General features: G+C 37.7%; 1 pseudogene; it reads right to left on the reverse strand.

Annotated features, from left to right (window-relative positions):
• Positions 1-2,309: 2,309 nt before the first annotated feature.
• Positions 2,310-3,045, reverse strand: LOC116747165 (annotated as a pseudogene).
• Between the last annotated feature and the right edge of the window lie 21,665 nt (positions 3,046-24,710).

The raw sequence follows: 24,710 nt of genomic DNA on the forward strand, positions 1-24,710 counted from the left end.
AAAAAGTTAGAGGCACCACACCCCCTGACTTCAGACTATACTACAAAGCTACAGTAATCAAAACAGTATGGTACTGACTCAAAAATAAATACATAGATCAATGAAACAAAATAGAGATCACAGAAATAAACCCATGTACCTATGGCCAACTACTCTACAACAGAGGAGGCACCAAAATACAATGGGAAAATACAGTCTCTTTAATAAATGGTGTTGGGAAAACTGGACAGCTACATGTAAAAGAATGAAATTAAAACATTTTTATCACACCATATACAAAAATAAACTAAAAATGGATTAAAGACCTAAATGGATTAGAAACCATAAAACTCCTAAAAGAAAACATAGGTAGTAAAATCTTTTACATAGGTCTCAGCAATATCTTTTGGATCTGTCTCCTCAGGCAAGGGAAGCAAGAGCAAAAATAAACAAGTGGAACCTAATCAAAGTTAAAAGCTTTTGCACATTGAAGGAAACCGTCAACAAAACAAAAGGGCAACCCACCTAATGGGAGAAGATATTTGCAAATGATATGTCTGATAAGGGGTTAACATCCAAAATACATAAATAACTCACACAGTTCAATATTTATTTATTATTATTATTATTTATTTTTTTTGTGGTACGCGGGCCTCTCACTGTTGTGGCCTCTCCCGTTGTGGAGCACAGTCTCCAGACGCGCAGGCTCAGCGGCCATGGCTCACGGGCCCAGCTGCTCCGCAGCATGTGGGATCTTCCTGGACCAGGGCACGAACCCGTGTCCCCTGCATTGGCAGGCAGACTCTCAACCACTGTGCCACCAGGAAAGTCCCACAGTTCAATATTTAAAAAAAAAAAGCTATTTAAAAAATGGGCAGAGGACCTGTATAGCCATTTTTCCAAAGAAGACATACTGATGGCCAATAGGCATGAGAAAAAATGCTCAGCATCACTAATCATTAGGGAAATGCAAATAAAAACCACAATGAGCTATCACCTCATACCTGTGAGAAGGGCCATCATCAAAAAGATGAGAAATAACAAGTGGTGGCGAGTATGTGGGGAAAAGAAAACCCTAGGACACCGTTGGCGGGAATGTAAATTGCTATAGCCACTATGGAAAACAGTATGGAGGTTCCTCATAAAACTAAAAATATAACTACCATATGACCCAGCAATTACACTCCTGGGTATATAGCCAAAGAAAATGAAAACCCTCATTTGAAAAGATATATGCACCCTAATATTCATAGCTGAGTTATTTATAATAGCCAAGATGTGGAAGCAACCTAAATGTGCATCAACAGATGAATGGATAAAGAAGATGTGATATATGTATATATCATCTATATCTATATATAGATGATGTATATACATAATGGAATATTACTCACCCATTAAAAATGAAAATTTGCCCTGTGCAACATGCATGGACCTGGAGGGTATTATGCTTAGTGAAGTAAGTCAGAGGAAGACAAATACTGTATGTTTTCACTTATATGTGGACTTTAAAAAATAAAACAAAACAAATGAATATAAGACAGAAGCAGTCTTACAGATACAGAGAACAAATTTGTGGCTATCAGTGGGGCAAAGGGTAGGGGGAGGGGCAAAAAAGTTGAAGGGGATTAAGAGGTACAAACTAGTAGGTATAAAATACACAAGATACAAGGATGTAATGTATACTACAAGGTATATAGACAATATTTTATAATAAATTTATATGGAATATAATTTATAAAATATCAAATCACTATATTTTATGTATGAAACATAATATTGTAAGTCAATTACACTTCAATAAAATAAACAATTGTCAAAACTTACTAAGTTGCCAGCATTCATGCACACTAGAAAATATCCTCAATTTATATCAATTAAACCAGAAATGCATTACTATTAATGCATTAATATCTTCCACTACTAAATACTGAAAAATTGAGATTATTTTTGTGGAAGATTCATCCTGGCAATGTTAACTTCACAGCAGGCTGACACTACTTAGCTCACATTTCAAACACAGTAGAAAGGCAGGTCTATGCTAGTGTTAATGTAGGAAAGAGCCACAGGCACCCTGGGTTACATTTAATAGAAAACAAAGTGCATGCAGAGATTTACAACAATTTTAAAGACCAAAAAATGGTCCTGTTATGTGGTCCAAACAATAAACTCAAAGTTTATGACCAATAGTGGTTTGGATAAGCTGTTTACAAATACTTTAGGTACAGTTATACTGAAAGATAGTTCATTTGGCATCTTAAAAAAAGTTCCTATCAATCTTCATATGGAGCTTGTTATAGTTAACATTTCTGTTAAGTGCATGCATTGAATTACTTGTTATCCAAGCATAGCAGCTGTTCCTTACAATTTAGCCTTAATGACTTTAATTGGTCATCTTCAACGTCTACTCTTTCTTGACTGTTCTCGACAATTCTCTTTGTAGTGATTTTTCTGCCATTAACAATTTTAGAAGTTGATATAGATTTGAAGTTGCCCATTCCACTACCGCCAAGTGATGTGGAAGAGAATGAAGTGAGACCCTCGTGATTTAGGGAGGCAAAAGAAGTAAATCCGGTATCAAAAGAACACCCCCCCCTCCAAAATATGGAAAGCCACTGAAGGCAGAGAAAAGACTCTGTGCCTCAACTTCTGCTTCCTAGATCCCCAAAAAAGGCCTCAAATGGGTCTTTGAAGAAGTCCAATGAAAACGGACCCCTTCCACCAAAAAATTCCCTGAAGACGTCATCTGGGTTATGGAATGTGGAGCCAAACTGAAAGGGACTGTTAAAATGACTTCCACCTGCACCTTCACCATTTAACCCTTCCTTGCCATATTTGTCATAGATATCCCGTTTTTAAGCATCTGATAACACCTCATAAGCCTCAGCTACTTGTTTGAATTTTCTCTCTGCTTATTCTTTATTCTCAGGATTTTTATCTGGATGCCACTTTAGTGCTAGTTTCCGCTATGCCTTTTTTATATCCTTAAAAGGCTGAGTGATGTCTCTGCACGCCTAGAACTTCATAGGAGTCCACCACGTTTTGACAGGCTGTTGAAAGGAGCATGCGTTTCTGCCTTTAAGGTCATCTACGTGGGACCTAGGGTGTGGGAGCCGGTGGCAGGAATACAAAGCAATGGGGTGTGGCCTGGGTATCCCCTCTGCTCATGCACTGCTGAGCTGGTAATGGTGGCAGCCTGCTGTTTCTCAGGATTTAGTCTTATATGCCTCTTTGTCTTTGTGCATGATATCCATTCTAGCTGAAAATTGCATCCTCTTAATTTCCCAAACCTCTTAGCCTGGTGTGGTAACCAGACTCTGTGCTGGCCTCCAATAAATCATGCCTCCCGAGTATTTATTGATACATACTTGTGTGTTTCCACCCACAGTGACCCATGTGTAACCAATAAATTGTGTTGGACGTGATTCTGCCTGACTGCCAAGGCTAAGCTATAAAAACCCTTGCAGCCTCCACCTTGATCTCTTAGAGCACTCGTTCCTGGAGTGCAGAGTCACCTTGTAAGGATCCACCTACCCTGCTGGATAGATCTTACGGAGAAGCTCTGAAACTTCCCAGAGAGAGAGGGAGGGTTCTAGCTGAGACCTGTCTTTAAAGCCATCTCCTCCAAGGTACCAGGCATGTGAGTGAAACTGTCTTGCAGCCTACCAACCAGCCCAGCTACTAAGTAGGTACCTAAATTATGAAATAATAAAATACTTGTTTTAAGTTTTAGAGATAGTTTGTTACATTGCAATAGATAACTGGAACATCTGGCTAATTTTTGCTCTTCCTTCAAGGGTTCGTTTAGGTATTACCTCTAAGAAACGCCTGATTTACCTTTCTAATTCCCCTTCCCAGTTTGAGTTAGGTGTAGGTCTTTGCTCCCATACCATATGAGCACTGATTACACTTCATTCTACATTTCTGGGTTTGTGCTAACTGCCCCACTAGACTGTGTCCTCCTTGATGGTGTGTCTTAATTCTCTTTGTGAAAGGAGCTTGTCCTAGTACTAGGTACATAGTGACTATTCAAAATAAGTTGACTAAATCACAGAATCTCAGGGTTGGTGGGACTATAGAAGCCGTATACAACAACCCAAATTGATCTGCCAAGTGGTTGTCCATCCAGCCTGTGCTGGAAGCCTCTCCCATGACGAGAATTTACTACTTCCTGAAGCAGGTTATCACATCTTTAAATAGCTCAGACTGGTAGCACTTGCTTGTCAGCTTAACTCTTGCTCTAATCACTTTTTCATCCCAGCTCTTCTCAGGGCTCATGCACTTGTTAATGTTTATTTGTGCTCACTTGTGCACTGTCGACATTTTTTCAGCCTTTTAAATGTTTGTGTCATGTGTATCTAATTGTATTACAAGCTTGAAAAAAAAGGGGTTGTCTTAAATGTATTTAATTGTCCCCTGCTGGAATGTGCTGCATTCAGAAGTAACTCAGTTTATGTTCTTAATGTCCTAGTTAAGGGTATGGGCTCTGGAGTCAGAAGTTGGGTTCAAATACTGACACTACCACATATTAGTGATTATGTGAAAATAGATAAGTCACTTGATCTAAATAAGTCTGTTTTTCCATCTGAAAAAAAAAACTTCCTTGTATATTTGTTGTGAAAATTGGTGCACATAAATGGTGCTTAGCTAGAACCTAAAACTATCAGAAGCTCAATAAGTATTTATGACTCATAACTATTATAGAAAAACAGTGCCAGTTGACCAAATTAAGCATTCTTTCTTATATTGAGTATTGGATAACTTCCTGGTTTTCATTTGTCTTACATGTTTATCTCACCTTTGCCTGGCTGCTTTCGCTATAAAAACTTCACTTCAGTGCCATTCAATTTTTTTTTTTCTTTTCTTTGCTGTACACGGGCCTCTCACTGTTGCGGCCTCTTCCGTTGCGGACCACAGGCTCCAGATGCGCAGGCTCAGCAGCCATGGCTCACGCACCCAGCGGCTCTGCAGCATGTGAGATCTTCCCGGACTGGGGCACGAACCCGTGTCCCCTACATTGACAGGCGGACTCTCAACCACTGCGCCACCAGGGAAGCCCATGGCATTCCATTTTTAAAGCTTATCTACTCATATGGCAGAAGATTCAAATTTGCAAATAAGCCCATCTATGCACAAGATGATAGGTGCTTTTGTCAAAACTTTAGGTGAGGGTTTCTCTGGTGGTGCAGTGGTTGAGAGTCCGCCTGCCGATGCAGGGGACACGGGTTCGTGCCCCGGTCCGGGAAGATCTCACATGCCGTGGAGCGGCTGGGTGCGTGAGCCATGGCCGCTGAACCTGCGCGTCTGGAGCCTGTGGTCCGCAACGGGAGAAGCCGCAACAGTAAGAGGCCCGCGTACGGCAAAGAAAACAAAAAACCCCACAAAACCTTAGCTGACCTTTTATTGCAAATGGTTTTATGACTATGTTTCACTTGCAAAAGAAAAAATGTAGCATTTTATAGACAAGTCCATGATCTAATTTCATTGGTAACAACATCCAAACTCATACCATAAAGAATTGAGATATTATTCTCTTGATTTCAACCTAGTTATTTGACTCCTCTAGATCTCAGATTCCTGTTACGTAAAACATGTAAAATAATCCTTTCTTATTTACCTAGAGGGCAGATGTTTCCTTCCAGGTGGGAAGACATCAATTAGTATAACATACCTGGCCACTATTCCTTACTCATCCTTAACTGGGGATGGAAGAGGAATGAATTACTTGATTGGTGACTTTGGATGCAGAAATTATGCACGCATAGTGTAGCACTTTCCTGTCCCCTGCTTCTTGGGAGCAGCTGCCTGCAGGGAGCATGTAGCCTGTTCTGTTCTCCAGGGACTGGCTCTATTTTTTTCAGATCTAATCCTGCTAAATGGTTAAGTCTATAATTAATTCTGGGATTCAGATTATGAAATTCACTTGGCCTTAGAAGTATCATATTCTTGAATATCAGTTTTATGAGATATGAAGCTAATATTTTGTTATCTAACTTGCTACTATGTGATACATCTCAACTGGCTCAGAACTTGAAAAGAGATTATTTTATTTATGGGTCTGCCTCAAAGACTCTAAAAGCAAGGGACTAGGTTTTCATCATTTTTCTAGTTCTAGCACTTAGTACGGTGTCTGGCACATAGCAGGTACTTAAATTAATGCCTTATGGTTGAAACTCTTTTGAATAATATAAAGTGCTACATAAATAAATGTTAATATTTATTATTTATTAAGAAAAACAGAGCTGTGCTAGTAGATTTGTAAATTTCAAATTACCAAGAGAAGCTATTACCACAACATAGTTGATGCCCCAGGAAATTTATATACCATTGTCTTAGTTAGTTCCAGCTGTTACAACAAAATATCACAGACTGGGTGACTTTTAAACAGCAAACATTTCCCATGGTTCTCAAGACTGGAAGACCCAGATCAGAGTGCCAGCATGGTTGGGTGGAGGCCCTCTTCTGGGCTGCAAACTTACTGTTGTATTCTCACATGGTGGAAGGGACGAGCTAGCTTTCTGGGGCCCCTTTTATAAGGGAACTAATCCTATTCATGAAGACTTTGCTTGCATGACTTAATCACATCCCCCAAGTCCCTCCTCTTAATACCATCACCTTGGGCATTAGGTTTTCAACATATGAATTTTTGGGGGGGGGACACAAACATTCAGACAACAACCATGAACTATGCTCCAAAAGATTTTTTAGGTAGAATGGAGAGCCCAGTCTTCCTGCACATATTACAGATTGGAAAATTTAGGTACAAAGCAGTTATACAATTTGCTTTCACTCTCGCAGCAAGCTTATAGCCATAGTTTGGAGTAGACTTTTATTAGCTACTCTGGGTTCTTATTTTGAAACTCAGTGGAATATACTGAGACCACATCTGTAAGCTTTCAAATCACTATGTGGTCACCAGACTTATTTACAAGTCCATTTGGAGGATCAGAAATAGTTGGATATGTTCTGGAATCTTTGGATCACAAAGTCGTTGAAACAGTTTCGATGGAAAAGAGATTATCACAATTAAAGAGAGGTGTGAAGTTTTCAATTGTTATCAGGAGAGTAATTACCAGCAAATTGCTACATTTATAGAGACAGCAACAGATGTGTGACAGCTGGGTTAATGGAACGTCTGGTAGGCCTTTTTCTTTATAATTCCATGTGCATAGTATGGAAAAGACAGCAGGTGTGACCAGCCAATTGTCAAATGAAAAGAATAAATAGCACCTGGAGAGTGTACTAATCTAAACTTAATGGTTTATTTCTCTTAGCTTGCAAGATAATCTAGCAATCAATTTTTGACGGTGTGGTAGTAAATTTTATACCTAGAGAGCACATGCTATTATAAAAGTATATGGCAAAATTTGCTATAGTATTTCCTACTTTTAGCTTTTATGTGAAGGCTTTGCAAAATAAACATTGATATCAATTTCTGAAGCCACACCCCATCCCAGCACTACTGTGTATAAAAGTAAATGGCACTGAAGTCAATCGCTGACTTGGGCTGCTAGAATATTCACTAAATCTTCTTTTTTGAATTTTATTTTATCTATTTTTTATACAGGTTCTTATTAGTTATCCATTTAATACATATTAGTGTATACATGTCAATCTCAATCTCCCAGTTCATCACATCACCACCACCACCCCCGCCACTTTCCCCACTTGGTGTCCATACGTTCGTTCTCTACATCTGTGTCTCTATTTCTGCCCTGCAAACCGGTTCATCTGTACCATTTTTCTAGATTGTACATATATGCGTTAATATACAGTATTTGTTTTTCCTAACTTACTTCACTCTGTATGACAGTCTCTAGGTCATTCCACATCACTACAAATAACTCAGTTTCACTTCTTTATATGGCTGAATGATATTCCATTGTATATATGTGCCACATCTTCTTTATCCATTCATCTGTCGATGGACACTTAGGTTGATTCCATGTCCTGGCTATTGTAAACAGAGCTGCAATGAACATCGTGGTACATGACTCTTTCTGAATTATGGTTTTCTCAGCGTATATGCCCAGTAGTGGGATTGCTGGGTTCTACTGTAGTTCTATTTTGAGTTTTTTAAGGAACCTCCATACTGTTCCCCATAGTGGCTGTATCAATTCACATTCCCAGCAACAGTGCAAGAGGGTTCCCTTTTCTCCACACCCTCTCCAGCATTTAATGTTTGTAGATTTTTTGATGACGGCCATTCTGACCGGTGTTAGGAGATAACTCATTGAAGTTTTGATTTGTATTTCTCTAATGATTAGTGATGTTGAGCATCCTGTCATGTGTTTGTTGGCAATCTGTTGATCTTCTTTGGAGAAATGTCTGTTTAGGTCTTCTGTTCATTTTTGGACTGGGTTGTCTGTTTTTTTTGATATTGAGCTGCATGAGTATTTTGGAGGTTAATCCTCTGTCAGTTGCTTCATTTGCAAATGTTTTCTCCCATTCTGAGGGTTGTCTTGTTTGTTTTCCTTTGCTGTGCCAAAGCTTTTAAGTTTCATTAGGTCCCATTTGTTTATTTCTGTTTTTCTTTCCATTTCTCTAGGAGATGGATCAAAAAAGATCTTGCTGTGATTGATGTCAAAGAGTGTTCTTCCTATGTTTTCCTCTAAGAGTTTTATAGTGTCTGGTCTCATATTTAGGTCTTTAATCCATTTTGAGTTTATTTTTGTGTATGGTGTTACAGACTGTTCTAATTTCGTTCTTTTACATGTAGCTGTCCAGCTTCCCCAGCACCACTTATTGTCTTTTCTCCATTGTATATCCTTGCCTCCTTTGTCATAGATTAGTTGACCATAGGTGCATGGGTTTATCTCTGGGCTTTCTCTCTTGTCCCATTGATATATATTTCTGTTTTTGTGCCAGTACCATATTGTCTTGATTACTGTAGCTTTGTAGTATAGTCTGAAGTCAGGGAGCCTGATTCCTCCAGTGCTGTTTTTCTTTCTCAAGATTGCTTTGGCTATTTGGAGTCTTTTGTATTTCCATACAAACTGTGAAATTTTTTGTTCTAGTTCTGTGAAAAATGCCACTGGTAATTTGATAGGGATTGCATTGAATCTGTAGATTGCCTTGGATAGTAGAGTCATTTTCACAATGTTCCTTCTTCCAATGCAAGAACATGGTATATCTCTCCATATGTTTGTATCAACTTTAGTTTCTTTCATCAGTGTCTTATAGTTTTCTGCATACAGGTCTTTTGTCTCCTTAGATAGGTTTATTCCTAGGTATTTTATTCTTTTCATTGCAATGGTAAATGGGAGTGTTTCTTTAATTTCTCTTTCAGATGTTTCATCATTAGTATATAGGAATACAAGAGATTTCTGTGCATGAATTTTGTATCCTGCAACTTTACCAAATTCATTGGTAAGCTCTAGTAGTTTTCTGTTGGCATTTTTAGGATTCTCTATGTATAGTATCATGTCATCTGTACACAGTGACAATTTTACTTCTTTTCCAATTTGTATTCCTTTTATTTCTTTTTCTTCTTTGATTGCTTTGGCTAGGAATTCCAAAACTATGTTGAATAATGGTGGCAAGAGTGGACATCCTTGTCTTGTCCCTGACCTTAGAGGGAATGCTTTCAATTTTTCACCATTTAGAATGATGTTTCCTGTGGGTTTGTTTTATATGGCCTTTATTATGTTGAAGTAGGTTCCCTCCATGCCCACTTTCTGGAGAGTTTTTATCAGAAATGGGTGTTGAATTTTGTCAAAATCTTTTTCTGCATCTATTGAGATCATCATATGGTTTTTCTTCTTCAATTTGTTAATATGGTGTATCACGTTGTTGATCTGCATATATTTAAGAATCCTTGCATCCGTGGGATAAATCCCACTTGATCACGGTGTATGATCCTTTTAATGTGTTGTCAGATTCTGTTTGCTAGTATTTTGTTGAGGATTTTTGCATCTATGTTCATCAGTGATATTGTTCTGTAATTTTCTTTTTTTGTAGTATCTTTGTTTGGCTTTGGTATATGGGTGATAGTGGCCTCTTAGAATGGGTTTGGGAGTGTTCCTTCCTCTGCAGTTTTTTGGAAGAGTTCGAGAAGGATGGGTGTTAGCTCTTCTCTAAATGTTTGACAGAATTCACCTGTGAAGCCGTTTTGTTTGTTGGAAGATTTTAAATCACAGTTTCAATTTCATTCCTTGTGATTGGTCTGTTCATATTTTCTGTTTCTTCCTGGTTCAGTCTTGGAAGGTTATACCTTTCTAAGAATTTGTCCATTTCTTCCAGGTTGTCCATTTTATTGACACAGAGTTGCTTGTAGTAGTCTCTTAGGATGCTTTGTGTTTCTGTGGTGTCTGTTGGAACTTCTTTTGCATTTCTAATTTTATTGATTTGAGTCCTCTCCCTCTTTTTCTTGATGAGCCTGGCTAATGGTTTATCAATTTTGTTTATCTTCTCAAAGAACCAGCTTGTTGTTTTATTTGCTATTGTTTTCTTTGTTTCTACTTCATTTATTTCTGCTCTGATAATTATGATTTGTTTCCTTCTACTAGCTTTGGGTTTTGTTTGTTCTTCTTTTTCTATTTCCTTTAAGTGTAAGGTTAGATTGTTTATTTGATATTTTTCTTGTTCCTTGAGATAGGCTTGTATTGCTTTAAACTTCCCTCTTAGAACTGCTTTTGCTGCCTCCCATAGGTTTTGGATCATCATGTTTTCATTGTCATTTGTCTCTAGGTATTTTTTGATTTCCTCTTTGATATCTTCAGTGATCCCTTAGTTATTTAGTAACATATTGTTTAGCCTCCATGTGTTTGTGTTTTTTTATGGTTTTATCCCTGTAATTGATTTCTAATCTCATACCATTGTGGTCAGAAAAGGTGCTTGATATGATTTCAGTTTTCTTAAATTTACTGATGCTTGATTTGTGACCCAGGATGTGATGTATCCTGGAGTATGTTCCGTGTGCACTTGAAAAGAAAATGTAATCTGCTGTTTTTGGACGGAATGTCCTACAAATATCAATTAAATCTATGTGGTCTGTTTTGTCATTTAAACCTTGTGTTTCCTTATTAATTTTCCATTTGGATGATCTGTCCATTGGTGTAAGTGAGGTGCTAAAGTCCCCAACTATTATTGTGTTACTGTCAATTTCCTCTTTTATAGCTGTTAGCAGTTGCCTTATGTATTGAGGTTCTCCTATGTTGGGTGCATATGTATTTATAATTGTTATATCTTCTTCTTGGATTGATCCCTTGATCATTATGTAGTGTCCTTCCTTGTCTCTTGTAACATTCTTTATTTTAAAGTCTATTTTATCTGATATGAGTATTGCTACTCCAGCTTTCTTTTGATTTCCATTTGCATGGAATATCTTTTTCCATCGCCTCACTTTCAGTCTACATGTGTGCCTAGGTCTGAAACATGTCTCTTGTAGGCAGCATACATATGGGTCTTGTTTTTGTATCCATTCAGCCAGTCTATGTCTTTTGCCTGGAGCATTTAATCCATTTACATTTAAGGTAATTATCAATAAGTATGTTCCTATTACCATTTTCCTAATGTTTTGGGTTTGTTTTTATAGGTGTTTTCCTTCTCCTGTGTTTCCTGCCTGGAGAAGTTCCTTTAGTATTTGTTGTAAAGCTGGTTTGGTGGTGCTGAATTCTCTTAGCTTTCGCTTGTCTGTAAAGGTTTTAATTTCTCTGTTGAATGTGAATGAGATCCTTGCTGGGTAGAGTAATCTTGGTTGTAGGTTTTTCCCTTTCATCACTTTAAATATAGAGTTGTAGAGTTGTACACCCTTCTGACTTGTAGAGTTTCTGCTGAGAAATCAGCTGTTAACCTTATGGGAGTTCCCTTGTATGTTATTTCTTGTTTTTCTCCTGTTGCTTTCAATAATTGCTTTGTCTTTAATTTTTGTCAATTTGATTACTATGTGCCTCAGCGCATTTCTCCTTGGGTTTATACTGCCTGGGACTCTCTGCACTTCCTGGACTTGGGTGGCTATTTCCTTTCCCTTGTTAGGGAAGTTTTTGACTATATATCTTCAAATATTTTCTTGGGTCCTTTCTCTCTCTCTTCTCTTTCTGGGACCCCTATAATTTGAATATTGTTGTGTTTAATATTGTCCCAGAGGTCTCTTAGGCTGTCTTCATTTCTTTTCATTCTTTTTCTTTATTGTGTTCTGTGGCAGTGAATTCCAGCATTCTGTCTTCCAGGTCATTTATCCGTTCTTCTGCCTCAGTTATTCTGCTACTGATTCCTTCTAGTGTATTTTTCATTTCAGTTATTGTATTGTTCATCTCTGTTTGTTTGTTCTTTTTTTTTTTTTTTTTTTTTGCAGTACGCGGGCCTCTCACTGTTGTGGCCTCTCCCGTTGCAGAGCACAGGCTCCAGATGTGCTGGCCCAGCGGGCATGGCTCACGGGCCCAGCCACTCCATGGCATGTGGGATCTTCCCGGACTGGGCACAAACCCGTGTCCCCTGCATTGGCAGGCAGACCCACAAACACTTCACCACCAGGGAAGCCCTGTTTGTTTGTTCTTTATTTCTTGTAGGCATTCTTTAATTCTTCTAGGTCTTTGTTTAACATTTCCTGTATCTTCTCAATATTTGCCTCCATTCTTTTTACGAGGTCCTGGATCATCTTCACTATCATTATTTTGAATTCTTTTTTTGGAAGGTTTCCTATCTCCACGGCATTTAGTTGTTTTCTGGGGTTTTATCTTTTTCCTTCATCTGATACATAGCTCTCTGCCTTTTCATCTTGTCTATCTTTCCGTGAATGTGGTTTTTGTTCCACATGCTGCAGGATTGTAGTTCTTCTTGCTTCTGCTGTCTGGCCTCTGGTGGATGAGGCTAAGAGTATCGCACAAGTTTCCTGTTGGGAAGGACTGGTGGTGAGTACAACTGGGTGTTGCTCTGGTGGGCAGAGCTCATTAAAACTTTAATCCACTTGTCTGCTAACGGGTGTGGCTGGGTTCCCTCCCTGTTGGTTGTCTGGCCTGAGGTAACCCAACACTGGAGCCTACTTGGCTCTTTGGTGGGGCTAATGGCAGACTCTGGGAGGGCTCACGCCAAGGAGTACTTCCCAGAACTTCTGCTGCCTGAGTCCTTGTCCTCACGGCGAGGCACAACTATCCCCCACCTCTGCAGGAGACCCTCCAACACTAGCAGGTAGGTCTGGTTCAGTCTCCTATGGGGTCACTGCTCCTTCCCATGGGTCCTGATGTGCACACTACTTTGTGTGTGCCCTCCAAGAGTGGAATCTGTTTCCCCCAGTCCTGTTGAAGTCTTGTAATCAAATCCCAGTAGCCTTCGAAGTCTGATTCTCTAGAAATTCTTCCTCCCATTGCCAGACCCTCAGGTTGGGAAGCCTGACTTGAGGCTCAGAACCTTCACTCCAGTGGGTGGACTTCTGTGGTATAAGTGTTCTCCAGTTTGTGAGTCACCCACCCAGCAGTTATGGGATTTGATTTTATTGTGATTGCGCCCCTCCTACCGTCTCATTGTGGCTTCTCCTTTGTTTTTGGATGTGGAGTATTATTTTTGGTGAGTTCCAGTGTCTTCCTGTCGATGATTGTTAGTTGTGACTCCGGTGCTCTTGCAAGAGGGAGTGAGCACACGTCCTTCTACTCCGCCATCTTGAACTGAAATAGTCACTAAATATTGACACGTATAAGAAAGAGCACAAGACAGACAGGAGACCAGGAATATAGTCACTGGCTGTGTCACTCAATAGTTTAGGGACTAGGCACAAATTAATTGTTGATCTCTCTGGGCTTCATTCATTTCGATGTGTCTAAAATTAGATGATTGGATTAAATCATCATTAAGTTCCATCTGTGGTTCTCTCATTACAGAAAAAAAATTTGTCTTAGCAATTTTTTCTTTAATTGTAAGAGATATTTAAGACAACAAATTATAAACACCATTATCCTGTGGTGGCAAATACATCAGAAGTATTCAGTATTTGTTGATGTGCTGGCTGATTATCTTATGTAAACTGTTGAGGATGAAAAGTAAAGTGCCTAATACCAGTCTTCAGGTTCTTTTTGTTTTTCCAAATGTGTATCATCTGTTTTTATATATTTTGTATGGCTGCTGAATGGGAGGAGGCTACAAGGATTTGTCCAAGTTTAGATAATCACCACATATATATTTCCAGAGTAGTGGATCAGTAGTTTTTATTTATTTATTTTTTAACATCTTTATTGGAGAATAATTGCTTTACAATTGTGTGTTAGTTTCTGCTTTATAACAAAGTGAATCAGCTATACATATATCCCCATTATCTCCTCCCACTTGCGTCTTCCTCCCACCTTCCCTATCCCACCCCTCTCTTAGTCTTTACCAAAATCATCTGGAGAGCTTGCAAGAAATGCAAATTTTTTTTTTTTTTTTTTTTTTTTGCAGTACACGGGCCTCTCAATGTTGTGGCCTCTCCCGTTGCGGAGCACAGGCTCCGGACGCACAGTCAGTGGCCATGGCTCACGGGCCCAGCTGCTCCGCGGCACGTGGGATCTTCCCAGACCAGGGCACGAACCCAAGGCCCCTGCATTAGCAGGCGGACTCTCAACCACTGTGCCACCAGGGAAGCCCCGAGAAATGCAAATTTTGATTAGTAAGACAGGTACCATACTTAGAGAAAACTACCATAGATGTTAAAGAAGTTCTTGAGTTTAACTTCTATCTCTGTCACTTATTAGCTCCACATTTAACCTCAACCCTCTTGGATGCCACTGCTGACTACCTGATCTAACTCCTCTGTGTGGTTCATCCCCCATCATAGGCTCAAGATCAACTGAGTTCGTTACCTCTTTTGTTCTCCTCTTGGGTAAGGAAAGGCCCCTCAGTGAATGTTATTATCCATTTTCCTTAATACACAGTTTAGCTTATCCAATGTAAGGCCATTTTGTCTCCTTTTCTCCTCCATGTTTCCTCTCCTGTGCAGGCATGCCTACCATACCTCTGCCTCAAATATAGCTATTATATATCAGGAGATTCAGTGTTAAATAGGTTTTAAATTTACCCTCCTTACAGCTCTTGTAATTTCCCATTCATGTGCACAAACTCAAGTGTATAACCTCTGTGTACAAAACCCAGAGCCAATCCTACACCTGCGTTACTACTGTCCCACTGACCTATCCCACAGCATTCAACATTTCCCTGTATTCTGTCTGTTGTGTGTGGTAATTATGAAATCAGGGGAGACTGCTTGAAAGGAAGCTGTGTTTGGGCTGGGCTTTGAAGAAAGGGACAGGATTTCTGCAGAGGTGGAGAGAAAGGGCATTCCAGAAAAAAAGTGATAGCGTAAGAGAATAAAGCATTACTTCTCAAAGTTTAGTGTGCACAAGAAATGCCTAGGGATTTTGTTAAGAATGCAGATTCCTGGGCCACACCGAGAGATTCTGATTAGATTGGTCTGGAATGGAACCCAGGGAGCTGTATTTTTAATAATTACTTAAGGTGATGTTTACATAGCTATTCATAAGCAAGATCTTGAAAAATAGTAAACTGATAAAAATATAGTCTATCCAGGGACTTGCCTGGCAGTCCAGTGGTCAAGACTCTGTGCTTCCACTGCAGGGAGCGTGGGTTCAATTCCTGGTCAGGGACCCACATGCCATGCAGTGTGGTCAAAAATTATATATAGTCTATCCTTATACATATTGGAACCTACTGTGGGTTCTATACCCAAAAAATACCATTTGACTCAATTAAGTTGATCAAGTATTTATCAAACCTCTATTATGAGCTGTTTCTCTATATTAAAACAGTGGTTCTCAAAGTGTAATCTCTGGACCAACACCATCAGCATCACTTGAGAATCTGTCAGAAATGCAAATTATGGGGCTCTACCTCAGACCTACTGAGTCAGAAACTCTGAAGTAGGGGTTCAGTGATCTGGTTTAAGCAAGCCTTCTATATGATTTTGATGCCTGAGGAGTTTGGGAACCAGTCCTCTAGACTGGTATGAGCTTTGTGTAACATAGTTGACCTTCACATTGATCCTCTCAGTCCAAATCAGTATTTTAAAAACAGGAGTGGAGAGAGACTTACCTCATAATTTAATTTAGCAAAATAAAAATAGCCAATGTGTGTAAAAAGCTGATGATTTCTTTTTCCACACTGGTTAAAAATAGTAAAGAATTTTGAAATGGTTTTCTTAGAGGACATTACCTAATTTAGTTGTTTAAACCAATGGATATGATGGCATGATTTCATTTTCATATGAATATGTAAATTATACATGTTTGTTACTATTCTTTCAACATAATTATAATTAACATATAGAAATGCAATTTTATTCTAGCCTAGAGCAGGGTTTTTCACCTTTATGTTGCACATCAGAACCACCTGGGAAACTTAAAAAGTAGATGCCTAGATGTGCCTGCTCCCTCCATTCTGATTGAATTGATCTATATTGGTGCATCAGCACTGGATATCTTTTAAGAACTCTCCTGGGGATTGTTATGCAAAGCCAGGTTTGAGAACCACTGGCTAGACTTTTCTACGTGGCTCTTATCTTGCTTTAGCCTCTAAGCTCTATGTTTAACAGTAAATGTATCCTTAAAAAATGCAACAATGAAAGATTTCAGATAAAAATAGAATTTTGAAAAAGCAATAATGGTTATCAGGTCAAGAAACTATAATTCAGACCTCTTCCACTGGATGATCAGTGGATTATTTAATATTCTTTGGTGATTGAAATCTGAACTGTAGCGTCCTTGAAATCAGGGAATGTATTTTGTCATTTTTATATCCTTACTGTCAGGCATAGAGAATAGACACTCAAAAGGATGTGTGGACATGGGGGAGGGAAGGGGAGGGTGGGATGAATTGGGAGATTAGGTTTGACATAAATATACTACCAGTTGTAAAATAGATAGCTAGTGGAAACCTGCTATATAGTTCAGGGAGCTCAGCTTGGTGCTCTGTGGTGACCTAGGTGGGTGGGATGGGGGTGGGGAGGGAGGCCCAAGAGGGAAGGGATATATGTATACATATAGCTGATTCACTTCATTGTACAGCAGAAACTAATACAACACTCTAAAGCAATTATACTCCAATAAAAAGAAGTATTTGTTGAATAAATGAAAGGGAGGGAAGGAGTAAAATGTGAGCGAGCCAATTAACCGTCAATTGTTATCTGTCTTCTCATCTACTGTTTTCAAATATTATTCTAGGATTGTGTTTTTATCTATTGTTTTCACATATTATTCTAGAATTGTGGGCAAAGAAGCAAATAAATAACAAGTATGGTTCTTATACTCTGAGAGTTTATAATTTCAAGATGTATAGATATGTTTATATTTAAAAATGCAAGGTAGGTTAAAATTTTTATCAAAAATATAAAACTTAAATGATACTGCATTTCATAAGATGAAGAGCTTACAATGGGTTGGAGTAACCAGGAAAGATTTCATGGAGAAAGTGGAACTTGAGCAGATGGAAGAAATAGGGAGAATAATCCAATAAGGAAGAACATTATGAGCATGGATGGAGAGGAATTTTGGGAGCTAAACTTGAAAAAATAGGTTTGGGCAAGATTTTGGAGAGTTTTTGATGCAAATTAAAGTGTTTGAAATTAAAGTGTTTGACCTTTTGAATTTTATCTTATGGATGAAAGAAAGGCATTTGTGTGTTTTGTGGTTTGTTGGGTTTTAGCAGGGGAGAGACATGACAAAAATAACATTTTAGACATATTATTCTGGTAATAGACTAGCTATCAACAGGCAGATGGAGGTTGGCATTGATGATGGCTGAGCAAATTATTGAAGGTGTTGAAAATACAGGCCACTGAAAGTCATGCATGGAATTATACCATGACAGTGGGAACATACAGGAAAGGACAGATGGTGAACTTGTAGTCCACAGATGGTTAACCACAACATCCAATTATGTATATATATATTACTATGTATGTATTAATTATATATATATATATATATATATATATATATAAAATGCCAAATATGTGCCAGGCAATGTACTAGGCATTGAAGGTACATCCAGGGCTGATATACAAGATATTTAAGAATCGGTACAACATGGGCATCCTAGACTTCCACCAGTCAGAACTCATGAAGTCCATTAGGTTTTACCAGTATTTACTGACTGACTATCAGTCCCAGATAAAGCAGTGAACAAAACAGTCTGTGCCTTCATGGAGCTCTTAAATTTGTAAAGGATATGTTTGGTGCCAGGGTGTCATGAGGGAAAAGACAGCCTGCATAAAGTTGTGACACTAAAAATGTTCTCCTGGACAATAAATATGTGGAATTAATTGGGCCACCCCTTGATTATTTTCTGAATTTCTAATTTCTTTTTTCCATTCATTCTGTATTAAACTATCCCTTTTGGCCTGTCCTCCATGGCTCTTGTGGCCTACTGTACAACCTATTCTCTCTGTAGATTGAACCTATTTACTTCTTGTTACTTTCAGTTACAAGCTTTGCATGCTCTAGTTTGAAACACTTCCCAAATCTAAGTTGTGCCACATGTGACAGCTCCATCAAGATTTAGTGATATTTGAGGCCATGTCATGGTAATCATTGTATCAAGGTTTTGAGCTTGGTTAAAAGGAGAAAGAGGGAGGGAGGGAAAGAGAGAGAAAGAGAATGTTAAAAACATGCAAATTTGGTCCAAGTTTACTGGTTGCTAGAGAAGTTTTTTTAGGTCAAGTTGTTTTTTCCAGACCTTTTAATGATTGCACTTTTGCATAATCAATGGGATCACCTTTGCAGTAAATCCTTTCTGCTTGTTAAAATGTCCGAAAACACCAGACTGACTATTTTTCAGGCTGTTTCTTAATTACCTTTAATCAGGTATAATTTTTCAAATCATTCATTAAAAGTGCTATCTTTTACACGAAGGACATTCTCAACCATTAAACACTGGCAAAATGAAGTGTGTTATTGAAACACTAGGGAAGGTCAATTTTTCAGAGTACCAATATATTTTTTTAAAGGATCAATCTTTTTTTTTTAATGTATTTATTTATTTATTTGCCTACATTGGGCCTTTGTTGCTGCACACAGGCTTTTTCTAGTTTCAGCAAGCGGGGGCTAATCTTCATTGCGGTACACAGGCCTCTCATTGTGGTAGGTTCTCGTTGCATAGCACTGGTTCTAGGCGCGCGGGCTTCAGTAGTTGTGGCTCGCAGGCTCTAGAGCGCAGGCTCAGTAGTTGTGGCACACGGGCTTAGTTGCTCCGCGGCATGTGGGAATCTTCCTGGACCAGGGCTCGAACTCATGTCCCGTGCATTGGCAGGCGGATTCTTAACCACTGCGCCACCAGGGAAGTCCGGGAGTACCAATATTTAAGACCATTTTATTGTCTAAGACTTCTGTTTAAAAACGAAGAAAAAGAACACCTTTATTTTTCTTTTATAAATATAATAGTTTATTGTAAAAAGTACTTTGAAGATACAGAAAAAAATTTAATGTTAACTAGAAGCACTCATATTTGTACAACAAAGACAAAAAAGTCTAGTAATTACTTCAACACTTTTTTCTATGCATAGTACAATGCTTTGTATATAAGTTTGTATCCTAATAATTTATATACTATTATAGGGTAAGCATTTTCACGTGTCCCTATATATTTTTCTAAAATACGGTTATAATTGCTATATAATGTTATATCATATGGATGTGTACCATGCTTTAACCCCATAAACAAAACTCACTTTTCTGCATTTCTGATCATATCCCTAGGATAAAAACCTATATTTGTAGTTATTATGCCCAAATATATGAATATCTATAAAGCCCTTTATATATTTTATTATCCAGAAAGATTATATCCATCTACACATCCAGCAGTATATATGTGAGAATATCTTTCCCACTGTATTCTCACAAGAATTGAACAGTATCACATGAAAAAAAAAATGGCAATCATTTGTGGTTCTAGTAAACTGGCAAACCAGGTGCCCATATTGACTCTCCCATGAAAAACAAAACAAAATGAATAAAAACACTTTATAAATCTTCTTGAATACATCTATAAGCTGAAAAGAAAAGAAATTATTATTCAGTGACCAAATGAAGGCAGAGATCCAAAGGGGCTAAGCAGCTCTCCAAAGCCAACTTTTACTTTAAGAGCATATGCTGAGCCTAACAAACTTTGTTTTTCACAGTCCTGTGGAGTTCAGGGAATAGGAGACAAAGCCCATAATCCACCTAAGATGGAGAATCTAACAGGAGATCCTTCTACAAATCTTGGTCCCCAAAGAGCCACACCTACAGTTTAAGGGTTAACTAGAAATAAATCTGTTATCCAGGAGACTGCAAGGAAAACTATACTACCTGCTTTGAACCTTGGTAGGAATGTGAGGTAATCTCCTCTTGAGATTTTGAAATAGCAAGCTAGTCTTTACATAGGTTTACAGCCCAAATACCACCTACGTAGCCTGGAAAACCTAAAGCTGAGTATTTAGTTTAAAGCAAATCCAGACTGGTGGTTTCTTCAAGTGCCTAACAGAACCAAACTCAAATCCTTTTTTGAGTGAACTCACCTTTATCCCAAGCTCAAAATAATTGCCATAGATAGAGATCAAAGGAAAATGAGAAAAAAATAAACTTATGAAGAAGTAACCATGAGTGAGAGCCAGTAGGAACAAAAGAAAATAGAATAAGATCTGATAGGTATTTTTGTACCTATCAGACTCAGGGTATAAAATAAGTTTGTTTTCTATATTTCAATGAATTAAAGAGAGAATTAAAAATATAAGTAGAGGGACTTCCCTGGTGGTGTAAGTAGCTATTAAAATAAATCATACAGAACCCATTGTAATGGAATATATTAGAATTGAAATTGAAAACTTTATGGATGTGTTTAACAATGATTATACACAATTAGAGTTTTAGAGAGCTATAATAAAGAATGGAAGGAAATATACAGAACACAACCCGAAGAGATGGGAAACATGAAAGAGGGGTTAACAGACTTGTAAAATAGATTGAGAAGATTTAACACACATTTATCAGAGATCCAAAAGCAAAAGGAATTGAGAGTGAAACAAGTGAAGTATTTGAAGTTATAATGATTGACCTTTCTGTAAAACTATTAGAAGACATCAATACATGGATTCAAGAAACCTAACTAATCCCAAGCAAGATTTAAAGAAATAAATCAACACCTAGAGACATTATGTTGAAACTATAGAATACCAAAGACAAAGCGATCTGAAAACACCTGGCAAACTAGAGTTCTATAACCAACAAAAATATCTTTGAGGCAGAAAATATGATCCAAGAAGGAAGATTTGAAAATCAGGAAAGTGTGCTGAAGAAACAAAATCGCAAGTACATGGGTAAACATAAACATACACAGAATATTTAAAATAATAATGCTGATTTCTTGAGGGATAAGAAGGATAAATCTAAATACTAGATAATGATAACATATAAGTCAAGAGGAAGTTTGTTAAAATGGATCAGGCTTAGTGTTCTAAGGTTCTTATATTATTCACTTGGAGGGTAAGTATACTGATTAACTTTGAATTTCAAGTGATTGTTATCATATAGGCAACAGTATCTGACCACAAAGTGACGAAGTTAGAAATCAGCAGGTAACTACAAAAGCCCCACATACCTCAAAATGAAGATACACTCTTCAGTAATTACCAAATCAAAGGAGAAACAAAAATGGACCTTATGAAATATTTGGAAATTTAAAAAATGTAACATAAAATTTAGATCCAGCTAAATCAGTAGAGGGAAATTATAATAGCCTTAAATGTGTGTATTTAAAGAAAAGTCTGGAAGTTAATGACAAGCATATATATCAAGAATTCCAGAAAAAGAATAGGAAAATAAATGTAAAGAAGTGATAAGTAAGGAAAGAATAAAACTAGAGATTAGAGAAATACAAAATAAACATAGAATAGAGAGGATCAACAGAGCCAACAGTTTTTTTTAGGAAGAAAAATAAAATGGACAAATCACTGTCAAAAAGTGAGCAAGGGATAGAAAAGTAAAAGGCATGGTACAAATGTACAGTATTTAGGGAAGCAGAAGGATATATATAAAAAACTGCACCTGTTCTTAAAAAGATAAGAGGGTATAATGAACAATTTTATGTCAGTACATTTGATACTTTACATACTTGGAAAGATCCCTAGAAAAACATAACATATGAAGTGTCTCAAGAAGAAATATAAACTCCTAATTTATCTGTCTCTATATATGTATATATACACCACATCTTCTTTATCCATTCATCTGTCAATAGACATTTAGGTTGCTTCCATGTCTTGGCTATTGTAAATAGTGCTGCTATGAACAATGGGGTGAATGTATCTTTTCAAATTAGAATTTTCTCTGGATATATGCTCAGGGTGGGATTGCTGGATCATATGGCAGCTTTATTTTTAGTTTTCTAAGGAACCTGCATACTGTTTTCCATACTGGCTGCACCAATTTATGTTCTCTCCAGCAATGTAGAAGGGTTCCCTTTTCTGCACACCCTCTCTAGCATTTATTATTTATAGACTTTTTAATGATGGCCATTCTGACTTGTGTGAAGTGATACCTCACTGTAGTTTTGATTTGCATTTCTCTAATTGGTGAAGCTGAGCATCTTTTCATGTGCCTATTGGTCATCTGTATGTTTTCCTTGGAGAAATGTCTATTTAGGTCTTCTTAATAATCCAAAGAGGATTATTCTTGAGCATTAAAAATCTAGTGGAATTTGCTTTGCTAGTGGAATTTAGACTAGCTTGGAACCCATCACCTCTTTCTTCTGTCCTAGTTCTCCCTTTTGTAATGGGACTGTCTATCCTATAACCATCCTAACCATTGCATTTTGAAAGCAGATAACTTGTCTGGGTTCACAGGGCTCCAGATGAAGAAGAATTTTGCATCAGGATGAATCATACCTCGAGTTTCACCCATACCTCATTTAGATGATTATTTAGATGAAACTTTGGACTAAGAGTTAATGCTGGAATGGATTAAGACTTTTGGGCATGTTGGGATGGGGGTGAATGTATTTTGCATGTGACAAGGACATGAATTTTGAGGATCCAGGTGGTGGAGTGTTATGGACTGAAATGGGCCCCCTCCCCAATTCATATGTTGAAGCCCTTATCCCCAGTGTAATTATATTTGGACATAGAGCCTTTACAGTGATAATTAAGGTTAAATGAGGTCATAAGATTGGGGCCCTAATACAATATGACTGGTGTTCTTATAAGAACAGGAAGAGAGGGCTTCCCTGGTGGCACAGTGGTTGAGAGTCCACCTGCCGATTCAGGGGACATGGGTTCGTGCCCCGGTCCGGGAAGGTCCCACATGCCGCGGAGTGGCTAGGCCCGTGGGCCATAGCCTTGGCCACTGAGCCTGTGCTCTGCAATGGGAGAGGCCACAGCAGTGAGAGGCCTGCGTACCCCCACCAAAAAAACCCCCCAAAAAACCAATAATGCAAATAAAAAAGAAATATATATATATATATATATATATATATATATGAAACAGAACAGGAAGAGATACCATGGATGCCTGTGCATAGATAAAAGGTCATGTTGAGGACACAGTGATAAGGTGACCTTCTTCAAGGCAAGGAGAGAGGCCTTATGAGAAACCAAACTGCCAATACTTAAGTATTGAACTTTTAGCCTCCAGAACTGTAAGAAAATTAATTTCTGTTGTTTAAGTCACCCAGTCCGTGGCATTTTGTCATGGTAGCCCTAGCAAACTAACATGTTGAGGATGTGGGGAAATTGAAACCCTCATATATTGCTGGTGGGAATGTAAAATGTTGCAGTTATTAATGGCAGATAGTTTGGGGGGTTCCTCAAAAAGCCAAGTATAGGATTACCATGTAACTTTGCAGTTCCAATCTAGGGATATATGTAAAGGAACTGAAAGCATGGATCCAAACAAATATTTGTATGTCAGTGTTACTTGCAGCTTTATTTACAATAGCCAAAAGGGATAAACCACCCAAGTGCCCATCAACAGATAAATGGAGAAATGGAAAAAATAAATCTGTATTGTTTAATCCACTCTGTGGTATTTTGTTACAGCAGCTCTATCAGACAAAGATATATATTTTTACCTAACAAGAGAGTCCTAAGATACATGAAGAAAATACTGAAAGAATTGAAGAGAAAAATAGAAAATTTACCAATGATAGTTTTAGACTTTAATACCTCACTTTCAGTAGTAGATAGAACAGTTATGCAGAAGATCAACAAGGAAATAGAGGACATGAATAATACTGTAAATCAACTAGACCTAAAAGGTATTTATAGAATATTCTACCTTTCAAACAGTAGAATACACATTCTTCAGTGCACATGGAAGATTGCCCAGGATAAACTGCATGCTATGCCTTAAAATAAGCATCAATACATTAAAAATATTAAAATCATGCAACATATGTTTGTTAATTGCAATGAAATAATATTGGAAACAAGTAAAAGCAATTTTGGAAATTCACGAATATGTGGAAATTTAAAAATATAGTTGTAAATAACCAGTGAATCAAAAAAAATTACAAAGAAAATCCTTTTGGGAGGAATGAAAATGAGAACACAATGTACAAAAACTTATGGGTTATAGCTAGTGCTCAGGGAAATTTATAACTTTAAATGTCCATATTAAAACACAATAAAGCTCTCAAATCAGTAACCATACCTTCCATCTAAGACACTGGAAAAAAATGTAGTCAAATTAAATCCAAAGCAAGAAGAATGAAGAAAAGAATGGAGATTAGGGAAGAAACTAATGAAATAATAAACAGAAAACTAATAGAGATAATTAAGG

This window comes from Phocoena sinus, chromosome X (assembly GCF_008692025.1).
Source record: "Phocoena sinus isolate mPhoSin1 chromosome X, mPhoSin1.pri, whole genome shotgun sequence".
Classification (NCBI taxonomy): domain Eukaryota; kingdom Metazoa; phylum Chordata; class Mammalia; order Artiodactyla; family Phocoenidae; genus Phocoena; species Phocoena sinus.